General features: G+C 36.7%; 1 non-coding gene across 1 annotated transcript; it reads left to right on the forward strand.

Annotated features, from left to right (window-relative positions):
• The first annotated feature begins 1,055 nt into the window (after window positions 1-1,055).
• LOC148565078 (small nucleolar RNA R71) lies at window positions 1,056-1,163 on the forward strand. Its single transcript, XR_015885052.1, has one exon. It is a non-coding gene; the product is annotated as a small nucleolar RNA R71 (small nucleolar RNA).
• Window positions 1,164-13,572: the final 12,409 nt, after the last annotated feature.

A 13,572-nucleotide genomic window follows, 5' to 3' on the forward strand; every position in this document is an offset into this window, starting at 1 on the left:
GGGGGGTTCATCCTCCCAAGTCTCATTACTAAATAAACTGGCATTCAACTTCATGATTGCTCCTAGATACTTAGCAACTTGCTCTGCAATGGTGTCTTCATCCTCTTCAGAGGAAGAGTATTCATCAGAGCTCATGAATGGCAGAAGGAGGTCCAATGGAATCTCTAGGGTCTCTGTATGAGCCTTAGATTCCTTTGGTTCCTCAAAAGGGAACTCCTTTCTGTCCAGAGGACGTCCCAAGAGGTCTTCCTCACTGGGATTCATGTCCTTCTCCTCCTCTGGGCATTCGGCCACACCAAGTAAGGTTATGGCCTTGCACTCTCTCTTGGGATTTTCTTCTGTATTACTTGGGAGAGTACTGGGAGGACTTTCAGTAATCTTCTTACTAAGCTGACCCACATATGCCTCCAAATTTCTAATGGAGGACCTTGTCCATTCATGAAACTTAGTGTGGTCTTGGATAGATCAGAGACTATGGTTGCCAGGCCAAAATGGCTCTGTTCAGAATTCTTTGTCTGTTGCTGAGAAGATGATGGAAAAGGCTTGCTATTGCTAAACCTATTTCTTTCACCATTATTATTGAAGCCTTGTTGAGGCTTCTGTTGATCCTTCCATGAGAGATTAGGATGATTTCTCCATGAAGGATTATAGGTATTTCCATAGGGTTCTCCCATGTAATTCACCTCTGCTATTGCAGGGTTCTCAGGATCATAAGCTTCTTCTTCAGAAGATGCCTCTTTAGTACTGTTGGATGCAGCTTGCAATCCATTCAGACTCTGAGAAATCATATTGACTTGCTGAGTCAATATTTTGTTCTGAGCCAATATGGCATTCAGAGTATCAATTTCAAGAACTCCCTTCTTACAAGGTGTCCCATTGTTCACAGGATTCCTCTCAGAGGTATACATGAACTGGTTATTTGCAACCATTTCAATGAGTTCCTGAGCTTCTGCAAGGGTTTTCATGTGAAGAGATCCTCCTGTAGAATGGTCCAATGACATTTTTGACAACTCAGACAGACCATCATAGAATATACTTATGATGCTCCATTCTGGAAGCATGTCAGTAGGACACCATTTGATCAGTTGCTTATATCTTTCCCAAGCTTCATAGAGGGATTCCCCTTCCTTCTGTCTGAAGGTTTGGATTTCCACTCTAAGCTTGCTCATCTTTTGAGGTGGAAAGAATTTGGCCAGGAAAGCACTGACCAGCTTATCCCAAGAGTTCAGGCTATCCTTAGGTTGTGAATCCAACCACATTCTAGCTCTGTCTCTTACAGCAAAAGGGAAAAGCATAAGCCTGTAAACCTCGGGATCAACTCCATTGGTCTTGACAGTGTCACAGATTTGCAAGAATTCAGCTAAAAACTTATGAGGATCTTCCATTGGAAGTCCATGAAACTTGCAATTCTGTCGCATTAGAGAAACCAATTGAGGTTTAAGCTCAAAATTGTTTGCTCCAATTGCAGGAAGTGAGATGCTTCTTCCATAGAAGTTAGAAGAAGGTGCAATAAAGTCACCAAGCATCTTCCTTGCATCTCCACTATTGTTATTAGGTTTGGCCATGTCTCCTTCTTTTTCGAAAATTTCTGTCAGGTCCTCTCTAGAGGGTTGTGCTTTAGCTTCTCTTAGTTTCCTCTTCAGAGTCCTTTCAGGTTCAGGGTCAGCTTCAACAAGAATGTTCTTATCCTTGTTCCTGCTCATATGAAAAAGAAGAGAACAGAAAAGAAAATATGGAATACTCTATGTCACAGTATAGATATTCCTTTATGTGAGTAGAAGAAGAGAAGAATAGAAGAAGGAGAAGATAAGAATTCGAACACAGAGGAGAAGAATGGGTTCGAATTTTTTAATGGCAGAGGGGTGTTAGTAGATAATTAAATAAATAGAAAGAGATGAGAGGGAGAAGAATTCGAAAGTTAAAAAAAAAATTGTTTTTATTTTGACTATTAGTTATAATTCAAAATTTGAAAAGAAAAATAAAAATAAATAAAATTAAAATTTAAAACAAATAGTTAATTAAAAAGAAATTTTGAAAAAGAGGGGAAGGGTTTTCGAAAATTGGTGAGAAAAAAGTTAGTTAGGTGGTTTTGAAAAAGATATGATTGAAATAGAAAACTTTAAAAAAAATAAACCAAAAAGTCAAGTAGTTAATTGAAAAAGATTTGAAAATCAAATTTGAAAGGGTGAGAAGTTAGAAAAGATTTTGAAATTGATTTTGAAAAAGATATGATTGAAATTGAAAAAGATATGATTGAAATTTAATTTGAAAAAGATTTAAAAAGGAAATTAAAAAATTTGATTTTTGAAAATTAAAGTTGATTACTTGACTAACAAGAAACTAAAAGATAGGATTTTAAAAATGAATGAATGAACCTTTCTTAATAGGCAAGTAACAACTTGAGATTTTTGAATCAAAATATTAAAAGTTAGCAATGAATTCGAAAATATGAAACAAAAATAAGAAAAATATTTTTGAAAATCATTTTGAAATTTTTGAAAATATTAAGAAGAAAATTGAAAAAGATTTGATTTTTTGAAAAAGTTTTGAAAAGATAGGATTTTTAAATTGAAAATTTTGACTTGACTAATAAGAAACAACTAAATTTTAAAACTTTTTGACTAAATCAATTCAAAATTTTCGAAATTTATGAGAAGAATAAGGGAAATATATTTTTTTTATTTTTGAATTTTTATGAAGAGAGAGAAAAACAACAAAAAGACTCAAAACATGAAAATTATAAATCAAAACACACAATGCATGCAAGAACACTTTGAATGTCAAAATGAACACCAAGAACACTTTGAAGATCAAGATGAACACCAAGAACTTATTTTTGAAAATTTTTAAGAAAAGAAAAACATGCAAGACACCAAACTTAGAAATTTTCAAACTTTAGACACTAACAAATTGAAAATGCATATGAAAAACAAGAAAAGACACAAAACATGAAAGATTAAAGATCAAACAAAGAAGATCATCAAGAACAACTTGAAGATCATGAAGGACATTATGCATAAATTTTTCGAAAATTTTTAAGAAAAATAAAAGAATGCAATTGACACCAAACTTAAAAATTGACACTAGACTCAAACAAGAAACATCAAATTTTTTGTTTTTATGATTTTATTATAATTTTTTTGTATTTTTTTTGAAAATTAATTTGAAAAAGAAAAATAAGGATTTCAAAATTTCTAATGAGAATTCCAGGAATCATGCAATGTTAGTCTAAAGCTCCGGTCTAGGAATTAGACATGGCTTATTAGCCAGCCAAGCTTTCAGTGAAAGCTCCGGTCCAAAATACTAGACATGGCCAATGGCCAGCCAAGCTTTAAGATACAAATCAGGCATACAACAGCTGAATTGATGAGAATCAAAAAAGCTCTTGTGATGATGAGTTGAAACCTCGGTCCAAAAGATTAGACATGGCTTCACAGCCAGCCAGACTTCAACAGATCATCATGAAACTCTAGAATTCATTCTTAAAAATTCTGAAGTCATAGAATAATTTATTTTCAAAATTTTTTTGTTTTTTTTTTAAGTTTTTTTTTTTCTAAAATAAAAACAAAAACAAAAAGCTTAAAATTAAAATAGAATTACCTAATTTGAGCAACAAGATGAACCGTTAGTTGTCCAAACTCGAACAATCCCTGGCAACGGCGCCAAAAACTTGGTGCACGAAATCGTGATTGTTCATTCCTTGGTAACGGCATCAAAAAATTAATACGCACGTTCATAATCTTAGTTCTTTTTCATAACTTCGCACAACTAACCAGCAAGTGCACGGGGTCGTCCAAGTAATAAACCTTACGTGAGTAAGGTCGATCCCACGGAGATTGTCGGCTTAAAGCAAGCTATGGTCATTTTGCAAATCTCAGTCAGGCGAATTCAAATGGTTATGGAGAATTGATAGTTAAAATATAATTAAAATGTAAAATGGGATAGAGATACTTATGCAATTCATTGGTGAGAATTTCAGATAAGCGTATGGAGATGCTTTTATTCCTTTTAAGCCTCTGCTTTCCTACTGTCTTCATCCAATCATTCATACTCCTTTCCATGGCAAGCTGTATGTTGGGCATCACCGTTGTCAATGGCTACATCCCATCCTCTCAGTGAAAATGGTCCAAATGCGCTGTCACCGCACGGCTAATCATCTGTCGGTTCTCGATCATGCTGAAATAGGATCCAGTGATCCTTTTGCATCTGTCACTACGCCCAGCACTCGCGAATTTGAAGCTCGTCACAGCCATCCCTTCCCAGATCCTACTCGGAATACCACAGACAAGGTTTAGACTTTCCGGATCTCAAGAATGGCCGCCAATAATTCTAGCCTATACCACGAAAACTCTGATCGTAAATCAGGAGGCTAAGAGATATGCATTCAAGCTTGCTTTCATGTAGAACGGACGTGTTTATCAGGCACGCGTTCATAAGTGAGAATGGTGATGAGCATCACATAATCATCACATTCATCATGTTCTTGTGTGCAAATGAATATCTTAGAGAAGAAATAGGCTTGAGTTGAATAGAAAAACAATAGTACTTTGCATTAATTCATGAAGAACAGCAGAGCTCCACACCTTAATCTATGGTGTGTAGAAACTCTACCGTTGAAAATATATAAGAACAAGGTCTAGGCATGGCTGAATGGCTAGCCTCCCCTAATGGCATATGAATTCGAAAATTGGGAAAAAGACTGATCCCTGATCAAGGATGATCAAAAGATGATGTAAATACAATAGTAAAAAGTCCTATTTATACTAAACTAATTACTAGGGTTTACAGAGATAAGTAAATGATGCAGAAATCTACTTCCGGGCCCACTTGGTGTGTGCTAGGGCTGAGCATTAAGCTTTCATATGTAGAGACTCTTTTTGGAGTTAAACGCTAGTTTGTAGCCTTTTCTTGGCGTTTAACTCTGGTTTGCAACCTGTTTCTGGCATTTAACTCTAAAATAGGGCGGGGAGTTGGCATTTGAACGCCAGTTTGTGTCGTCAAAACTCGTGCAAAGTTTGGACTATTATATATTTCTGGAAAGCCCTGGATGTCTACTTTCCAACGCAATTAAGAGTGTGCCAATTGGGTTCCTGTAGCTCCAGAAAATCCATTTCGAGTGTAGGGAGCTCAGAATCCAACAGCATCTGCAGTCCTTCTTCAGCCTTTGAATCAGATTTTTGCTCAAGTCCCTCAATTTCAGCCAGAAATTACCTGAAATCACAGAAAAACACACAAACTCCTAGTAAAGTCTAGAAATGTGATTTTTATTTAAAAACTAATAAAATTATATTAAAAACTAACTAAATCATACTAAAAACTATGTAAAAACAATGCCAAAAATCGTATAAATTATACGCTCATCACAACCCCACAGAAACCTTTCGAGATGTACGGTGATGCTTCCTTTAAGGGACTTGGATGCGTATTGATGCAGAATAAAAACGTAGTGGCTTTTGCTTCAAGACAACCAAGACCTCATGAGAAAAATTATCCAACACATGATCTAGAATTAGCGGCAGTGATTTTTGCATTTAAGATCTGGAAACACTACTTGTATGGAGCTCAATTTGAAGTTTTCTATGATCATAAGAGTTTAAAGTACATCTTTGATCAGAAAGACCTTCATATAAGATAGCGGAGATGGATGGGATTCTTGAAGGACTATAACTTTAAGTTAAGCTACTATCATGGGAAGGCAAATGTAGTCGCAGATGCTCTAAGTCAGAAGAGTTTGGGCATTTCTTGGATGGTGATCAAGGTAGAGGAAATGATCTCGGCTTTTGAAAATTTGAAATTAGGAATAAGAGAAACATCAGAAGGGATTATTATGGCGCAGTTACAGCTGACGTCTGATTTCAAGAATGCTATCCAGCAAGCTCAGAACCAGGATTCAGGAATGTAAGCATTGTTAATCTGAATAAAGGCATATCAACCAGAAGAAGTACGCCAAGATAAGGAGGGAATACGGAGGAATAAAGGCAGAATTTATGTACCCGCTCAGGAGAACTTGTGAAAGGATATTTTGATAGAGGGTCATCAAAGTAAGTTTTCTATGCATCCCGAAAAGACTAAAATGTACCAAGATCTGAAAATTATTTTTGGTGGCCGAGAATGAAGAAAGACGTAGCTATGTATGTTTCAAAGTGTCTCACCTACTAGAAGATCAAAGCGAAACACCAGAAACCACCAGGAATTTTACAACCACTGGAGATACCACAATGGAAGTAGGAAGAGATCATGATGGATTTTGTTACTAGATTACCAAGGACCCCTGCTAGACATAATGCAATTTGGATAATTATGGATTGACTGACAAAATCAGCGCATTTTCTACCGATTCAAGTTAGCTATACCTTGGAGAGACTTGCCTCGTTGGTTTCTCGGTTCTGTCCATGACTAGGATGTGAAAACCCTTCATCCTTGTGGTGAATGGTCTTCAGTCAGGAGTGTCCACTGTATGTTTAATGTTCGTGCATCAAAGAGATAATACGGTTGCATTGAATACCTTCATCAATTGTATCAAACAAAGATCCAAGATTTACCTTTAGATTTTGGGGAGCTCTAAAGAAAGCTTTTAGGACAAATTACATTTAAGTACATCACATTACCCATAGAATAATGGGTAGACAGAACGAACGATCCGAACCTGAGAAGATATGCTGAGATCTTATGTGATGGATCAATAGGGTAACTGGGACAAATATTTGTTGTTGATTGAGTTTTCTTACAACAACAGTTATCAATATATGTGACCCATGCGAACGCGTCGGTGCTCGCACGTGACCCACTTAAAGTGAATCCGCTGGGGGCGATTTCTGGGCTTCCCAGGCCCAAATCTAACTCATCTCTGATGCTATTTAACCCAAGGATTGAAGGGGAATCAACATATTACATCACAATAGTTTAGTTTAGTTTAGTTTTGGAGGGAAAGTTAGTTTCTAGAGAGAGAAGCTCTCTCTTCTCTCTAGAATTAGGATAGGTTTAGGTTAATTTCTTAGATCTAGATCTACTTCTCTTGTTTTAATTTTCCTTTTTTTTTATGAATTCTTATGTAGATCTCTATTTCTCTTTCAATGCAATTGATGACATGTCATCTTGTGCATGTTTTCTTTGCTTTTTTTCATACAAGAAATTGATGATTAGTTCTTAAATATTGAATACTTTTGTGCTTAAATGGTATATTTCTTTGATCTTTTGATTTTATAAACTTTGTAGGAAATAAGAAGAAAAAAGAAGCAAAAAAGCACAAAATAAGCTTAAAAGAAGAAAAGAAGAATTTTGGGGCACACTTTAAAGTTTAAGCACGCTTTGGAGCCTTAAGCCACGCTTTCAAAAGTGTGGCCCATGATTTAAACAAGGAGACCGTTCATTTGCAAAGAGAATGCTAAGTTAACTAAAGGAGCATTTTTGGGCAAATCTGAATTTGGGATTGAAAAATTGGTATCGATGTGCACGCGTACATGACGAGCATGCGTCGAAATTGCAACTTTGGAAGGCAACGCGTACGCATGCATGACGCGTATGCGTGCAAGTGGCATTTCGAAGGACCACGCGTACGCATGGATGACGCGTACGCGTGGGATGATGACAAGTTATCTTAGGCTAGTTTCATAAGCCTATCTCATTAGTTTTTACTTGGCTTTCATGCATTTTTAGGCAATAAGTGAGTGTTTGAGTGATAATTTCGTGCTTGTCTTGATTCAATCAAACATTGATAATTTTATGCATTTTCATGCAAGATTTGTTGATAATATGAATGACGCAAGTTTTGATGATTATGCCAATGCTCTGATGTATCTGTTTGATTGAATTCAGGTGAGAAAATGAAGAGAAAAAGAGGCACTGCAGAATAACATTGCATTCAGGGGAAAAGTTTGAAGACCCACGCGTACACGTGCATGACGCGTACGCGTGGAAGTGTTTGGCACTCATTTTCAAAAGAGAGCGCTACGTTTAGTAAGCCAGCATTTTCAGGCATATTCAAATTGGGAGGCAAAGTTTTGCAATCGACGCGCACGCGTCGATGGAGAATATGGAAAAAAGCACGCACAAGCGTTGGCTGAGTGGCAGCGTGGGGAGTGGCATTTCAGAAGACCACACATACGCGTAGGTGACGCGTACGCGTGGGACAATGTTGTCAAAGCGAGCGCTACGTTCACAAAGTGAACGCTGATATGGACGCGCAGGCGTATGGCACACGTACACGTCACAAGCTCAAAATCTGAAGATCACGCGTACGCGTAAGTGACCCGTACGCGTCGATGGGTGAAAATGGAAAAGCATGCGTAAGCGTGAGGGACGCGTAAGTGTGGGTGAATGAACGCTGCGCTCAATTCTAAAACGCTACATTCTCCTGGGAGCAGAATTGTGGTTCAATTTATCTGATTCCAAGCCCATTGACACACCAAAGCAAGCAGAGCCCATTGACATCGTTCAAAAACACAAGAAATATTTGGAGTAGGAATTTAATTTGAGTTGTAATATTTTTTCAATTTCAATTTCATTTGTAATTTAGGAATGCCTATAAAAAGGCTTTAGTTAATAGAATAGGGGATCACAAACAGTAGGAGTAGGAGTAGAATAGACGGTTCAGGCTGTAGGATTAGAGACTCCAGATCTCTCTTGGAGGATTAGAGACCCCAGAGAGCTTAGCATAGTTGATACACTTTTATTTTTCTGCACTGTTACATTTCAGTATTCAATTTGGCTTATGCAATTTCAGTTTCTGATAATTCTCTTCTGCAAATTTACTTTCTGCAACTTTACATTTGAGTTTGCTGTGATCTGAATTTACATTTCATGCAATTTAAATCTTCTGCAATTGCTTTGAGTTCTGATTTACTCCTTCCTTTAATTTCCCTGCACCCAATTCCCTTTATATTTGCTGCAATTTACATTTCTTGCTCTTTAAGATTCTGTCAATTTACTTTCTTCAATTTAAATTCCCTGCAATTTACTCTCTGTTGATCAATTACCACTCAATTCACCACTGTTGGCTTGACTAAACTAATCACCTCACTAAAGTTGCTTGATCCATCAATCCCTATGGGATAGACCTCACTCTTGTGAGTTATTACTGCTTGATGTGACCCGGAACACTTGCCGGTGAGTTTGTGTGGAATCATTTTTCCCTCATCATGGGACAGCGTTGTCAAAGCGAGAGCTACGCTCACAAACTGAACGCTAATATGGACGCACACGCGTACGCGTCACAAGCTCAAAATCTGAAGGTCACACGTACGCGTAGGTGACGCGTACGCGTGGATAGGCAAAAAATGCAAAAGCATGCGGAAGCGTAGAGGACACGTACGCGTGAGTATAAAAGTGCTCCGTTCTTTATTTGAATGCTTCGTTCTCCTGGAAGTGCAACTCTGGCTTAATTAAATCTGATTCCAAGCCCATTGACACACCAAAGCAAGCAGAGCCCATTGACATCACTCAAAGGCACAAGAGATAGTTAGAATAGGAATTTAATTTGAATTGTGATTTATTTTCAATTCCAATTGTAATTTAGGAATGCCTATAAAAAGGCTTTAGTTCACAGTTAGAAGGGGGTTTCACAGACAGTAGGCTGCATTAGTAGTAGGCAGCAGTAGGAGTCGGAGTAGAAGGTCCTCTTGAAACACTTTTCTTTTTTTTTCTGAACTTTCTACATTTCAGTTATATTGAATTCAGTTTATGCAATTTCAATTTCTGCAATCCTCTGCTACAATTTCCTTTTCTGCAAATTTTACATTTCTATTCATGTTCATCTGTTGGATTTAATTTTCCTGCAATTTACATTTCCCGCAATTGTTCTAAGAGCTATGATTTAGTGAATTTTTCCTTTCTGTTAATTGTTCTGAGTTTTGATTTACTTCTTCATTTAATTTCCCAGCACCCAATCCCCTTTACATTTGCTACAATTTATGTTTCTTGCTCTTTAAGTTTCTGCCAATTTACCTTCTACACTTTATACCTTTTGCAATTTGCATTCTGTCAATACAATTTCACCCAATTCACCACTGTTAGCTTAACTAAACTAATCACCTCAGTAAAGTTGCTTGACCCATCAATCCCTGTGGGATCGACCTCACTCTTGTGAGTTATTACTACTTGATATGACCCGGTACACTTGCCGGTGAGTTTGTGTGGAATCATTTTTTCCTCATCAAGTTTTTGGCGCCGTTGCCGGGAATTGATATAGATCGACAATGATTAAGTGGGTGATAAGTCTAGATTAAGCATTTTCTTTATTTTTGTTCTTTTAATTTTCTGTTTTAGGCTGATACCAAGGTGTTTGAGCTATTGCCTCACTAAGAAATTCTCATTTGTGACATGAATTTTAATTTTCATTGGTGATGTGTTTTACAAAATTCAAATGGAGTTCAACTCATATTTCGATCAAACAAATTTCATGGGATATTGCCCACCATCACAATATGATTCAAGTCATTATTCTAATGGTGGCTGGGAATATCACCAAAAAACTACAGATTCTGAGCAATCCAATCAATGGGGATATGCTTTAGAGCCACAAGATGAGTAAGACAATTTCATGAAATATTGCCCAACACCACAAAATGATTCAGGTCATTATGCTAATGGTGGATGGGAATATCAACAAGAAATGATAGAGTATGAGTACCTCCTAGAGATACAAAATGAATCCTATTCTGATGAATCTAACAATTACTCATATTATGACTGGGAGGGTCAAAACCAACGAGATTTTACTGCTCCATATTCTATTCAGCAAGAGACATCATCTCTTGATTATGCTTTTAATGAATTCATGCAAGATTGCTCCTCAATGCCACAAAATGATCCACACTCTGATGAATTCTACAATGATTCACATAGTAGATGGGAGGATCAAAACCAGAAAGTATTTGACAGTTCATACTCCACTTATCAAGAGCCATCATCACTTGAGCAAACCTTCAATTCATTCATTCAAAATTGTCCAACCTCACCTCACAGTTTTTCATTTGAAAATTCTTCATTACATGACTATGCCTCAACACAAAGTTTCCTCAATAATCCATGCAACTCATCTTACCAACCACAAAATTCATTTCACTACACAGAAGACTCATTTCAACACCCACAAAATTCATTCCATAATTCACAAAATTCATTCCATACCCCTCAAAACAACTTCACCACAACGTATCCATGTCCACAAAAATTTTCTCAACCTTCATCTCTTGAGCCAGCAGTTGAGGATTACCTTCAATAGTCCAGGGAATTTATGGAAAGACAAGAACAATTTCTAGAAAGACAAAAATAATCCTGGAAAGAACAAGAACAAAAAATCCTCTTCAAGAAGATGGATGGGAATTTAGAGCAATTGAGGACACATTTAGGATTGCCAAGTATTGAGAATGAAGAACAATCTGTGAGTAAGGAAAAGGAAGAAGAGGTCCCTGAGTCGAGTGAAACTTCAATAGAGAAGGAGGTTGTGGAGGTATATGAGCCAAGGATTTCATATCCACAGAGGCCACTTGAGATAACAAGGGAACATGAAAACTCACAACCCCGACAAACCTCCCTGAACCAAAGACTCTCAACACTTGAATCTGTGATTGAAATATATGAAGAGGAGATGAAGAAATCTATGGAAGAACAACAAACCTCCTCTATGAAAGTGCTATTAAATCAAATGTTGAGTGCAAAAGAGGAAGTGGAAGAACAAGAAAGTGAGGAAGACAATCAAGAACGTCCATACTCAAGTGAAGCAGAGAATTGCATAAAGGAAGGGTTCATTGAACCATCAATTCAAAAGGCTTTTGATAAAGATAATGCTCCAACCATCACACAACCACCAAGTCTTGAAATCAAATAAGTGAAGGCAATTGACAACAACACCGAAAAGAGGATTGTGACCAAGATACCAAGGACAACATTCAAGAAAAGGTTAACTGTAAACAATCCTACCCCTAATCCAGCAAGCAAGTTCAATCCAGCAAATAACAAAAGGAAGCTTGCTGAGGAGAGACTAAGATAGGGGACAACAGCTGAATCTTCTCCCCCCCCCTCTTGAAGTCATTCCTCTTAACAAACTGGAAGAAGAGGAAGAAAGTGAAGATCACCATGTCAAGCTAATGACACTAAAAGAGCGCTTGTTGGGAGGCAACCCAACCTTGGGTAACATTTCATTTCTCTGCTTTGTTTATTTTATCTATTTGCTTTGATTTCAATAAATGGGCATATGATTACATTCTAAGTTTGGTATTGCCCTGCAACAATCTGTTTTCAATCTTTATGGATGATTGCATCAATTCTAAATTGAAAGTGTCACACTAAGTTCCTAAGTTTGGTGTGCCACTTAATTTTCTATGCAATAAATCCAGCAACACCACATGTCTGCATAATCATAATGCCACTACAGTGTTATCTTTCTTTTGTTTTGACACTTTATTATTCTCTTTGTTTTTAGTCATTTCGTTGTTTTTAATGCTTTCTTTTATTTTGCCCCTTAAACTATTTTTGTTAAGACCTCACCAAGAAATCCTTATTCATTATAGATTCTTTGCTTGGTGATTGTATTTAACATATAACAATTTTATTTGCCTAGTTTTACTTCAAATAAATTGACATGTGATTGAATTCTAAGTTTGGTGTTGCTATGCAACAAAAATTTGTTTCCAATCTTTACTAGATACTTGCTTTAATTCCAAGTGAAAGTGTTACACTAAGTTTAGTGTGCCATTTATCTTTTATGCAATGTATCATGCACACCCTCTTATTTTTGCAATCACAATGTCTCTGTTTCCTGTGCCTTCACTGTTATTTTTCATCTTGCTTGCTTAAATACATGTGCTACTGACATTTCATTATGCAAGACACTCATGATCCATCTTAGCCCCATCACCACTGTTCCAATTGTTGCTTGAGGATGAGCAAACACTCTAAGTTAGTATGGGAAGGGGAAGAATAGGAGGAAAATGACAACAATAGTGAAGATGAACTACAAGGTGGTAAAGTTCTTTTTCCTCTTATTTGCTTCCAGTACTTTAAAAAGCATGATTGTCTGCTATTTTCTTCTCTGTATGCATGTGTGGTATGAATAAGCATAGCCTAAATTTTGATTTGTAACATCTTGCTGTGACATTATGACTACCAACTTGAAATTTGTGAGTTCAAAAGCAATAAAGTATCATGATCATAAACAAACAAGGAATTAAAGAAGAACTTAGCATAAGCTTATGAGTATTGGAAAGCTAGTATAGTGAATTATTGCTCAATTACATTTGAATGTATTTAAATTGAAGTTTTCATCTAGGACATTTTATGAAATTTTTGAAATCATGAAAACCTTGAAGAAGCAAATGCAATTAAGGCAAGAAAAGAAAAAAGGAAAGAATGAGAAAGTTGAAGGCTCTGAGTACCAATGACAATTCAATTATTAAGTACTTGTGGTGTTTATGTATCAGGCAAAAAGCTTGAAAACAAAACACTTAGAGTCAAGGCTAGGCTCAACTGCAAAAACACTCCCTCAAAGCTCAAGGCTCTGAGCATCAATGATTAAAGAGTAAAGAAAAGAAACAAACGAGCTTAAAGAAGTCCTCTAATTAAATGCTTGTGGTG

Source organism: Arachis ipaensis, chromosome B5, assembly GCF_059453495.1.
Source record: "Arachis ipaensis isolate K30076 ecotype BB chromosome B5, ASM5945349v1, whole genome shotgun sequence".
Lineage (NCBI taxonomy): Eukaryota > Viridiplantae > Streptophyta > Magnoliopsida > Fabales > Fabaceae > Arachis > Arachis ipaensis.